The following is a 2,309-nucleotide window of genomic DNA, read 5'->3' as shown; positions in this document are numbered from 1 at the left end:
TTCGAAACGACTATAGCGATATTAATGATTTTTTTATGTAAGCGCTTCCGTAGGTCTTAGGGTCGTAGCTATGCGAAATACAAAATAATCGAATATTGTTGCTAAAAGTTGTTTCTAACCTTTCCTAACCTTTAAAGCATTTCCTAACCTTTCATAATATGTCCTGGATCCGATTGGTGTTATATAATAAAATCAGCATGGTAATAGATTTGCATCAACTTATTAGAGCAAGCAAAATCCACCGTACAAAAAATACAATAAAATGACGTTTATTAGATGCAATATCTCACAAATAACAGGAAACCAGCGCATTGGACACGGGCTAACAATGTTATTGGAAGTTGTACCATTCACATGAATTCAATGTTATATTGTGACTGATGCGTAACGCCCGATGGGCAAGGCAGTGGGAACCGAAATATCCATGTCATCATATATTATGCAATCATTTAAAAAGTACGAAATATTATTTCTTAATACACTATATTTTTACCTTTAAAATAAATTACATGTCTTATGTTCTATGGGCTAAGCTGTGAAATAAAAATATAAACTTTCATCAAAATCCATCCAGTTGATATTGCTTTTCATGTGAAAGCCGATCAACTGACCAAGTACACATAGTACTTAGTGTACCACCTGGTGAAAAAAAATCACCCGGTGGTATTAGAACAAGAGTTATCTGGCCTCACTATTGTTTGCTATAAAAAATTAAATGTCAAATTGAAACACATTGAAAAGACTTTTTAAGTTGCTTTGCGAATCGGTAATAGATATTTATATTTAGCCTAGACATTATTACGACCCAGAAGCACTTCTAAGATAAGCTAACTTAAAGAAAAGAATAATTAAATTATTAATAAAAACTGAGCCACGTTGCACCGGAGAAACGCACAACACCATACCCTCACTGAAGATCGGCGTGAAATAGTAACATGCATCTGTGTTTCTTACAGTGAGTGGGGGAGCCGGAGACCCGTATCCTTTTCCTAACCTTCCCAGACCATTCCTTCATTCCAGTCGTCAAACCATTTCTGATCCCTTAAAAGCGGGCAGTGCAGAGGCGAGAGGAGAGTACCTTAGCGAATGTTCAGGGGCGGTGGTGAACGCTTACCATCAGGCGGAATGCGGTATGACATTAAAAAAAAAAGGTAAAATGGGGTGATTTAAATTAAATAAAAAAAAAATGAAAAATAGGAAGAAGGTTATCCAAACTGATTTCATATATGTTGAATATGAATAAACAACTAACAATTACAACAATAAGACAGGAAGGGTGAATAAGACACGACGATATCTCTCTGTAAACACTAAACATAAGCAAAAAGTATGAGCATATGTCGAGACCATTGTTGATCCATTTGATTCCTTATAAGGGTGTTTATACACACGTGTGTGTGTGTTAATTCTTCCCGATAGGTACCGCATGTGTAGATCTGTTTTGATATTGTAAGAAATAAAGTAAAAACTTTTATTTTTTGATTATCTACAAGCATTTCTCATCAGAACCAATATAATATTTACTTTTTTTTGGGATCTGTTATCTATAAATCAATTTAATGCAGGCTATTCTAATATCTACAGACAGATATAATAGAAGTGCAAAAGTGAAGTTTTGTAGTTTATATAGTAGAATAATATAAGCTATACAGATATTAGCTTTTAAAATTTGCAATAGAAAAATATGTATGTGTGAACGTGGCTTAACAATGAAGGTGCGCGCGATTCATCCGATCGACAATTACCAGACAATGAGCGTGCAGCAGCCAGTCCCGCGCAGACCGCCCGCATGCCCACAACGCGCAATCTCCTGCCGAAGCGGTGGTTTCGCTCTCGCCGCTCCCCAAACCCAGAAGAGCCAGATGTCGCCCACAGATCGCTCCCCCGCGACATGGACCGGCGTCCGCGAGCCGCCAGAGTTCTCGCCTCACCCCCTCGCGCCCAAAACTCACCACTCGATGAAGAATCCCTCGAAAGAGCCTACCCGTCCATGGGACACCTGGAATATGTCCTCGCTGGATCGTCCCCGCCCGCAGAGAGTGCCCCAAATATGTACGACAGCTTCGAAGAGCCGCCTTTGGATCTAACTGCGCATATCTGCGGGGACTCGATACGTCAGAGCGCTTATGAACAGATGCGCGCCGTCGGCGGACGGCTCAGATTGCTCGATGAACTAGAATCAGGAACGATTACAACTGAACCCGCTCTCAATTTATTCACATCAGCGTCAGAAGCGGAGAGAAATGTCTGTCTATTTTGGGCGTCGTTTCTCAAATTGGACCAATTATTACCGCAATTGGTTGAAGCGG

The sequence above is a fragment of the Zerene cesonia genome, chromosome 9, assembly GCF_012273895.1.
Source record: "Zerene cesonia ecotype Mississippi chromosome 9, Zerene_cesonia_1.1, whole genome shotgun sequence".
NCBI classification, from domain to species: domain Eukaryota; kingdom Metazoa; phylum Arthropoda; class Insecta; order Lepidoptera; family Pieridae; genus Zerene; species Zerene cesonia.
Note: the sequence above shows the minus strand (reverse complement) of the source record.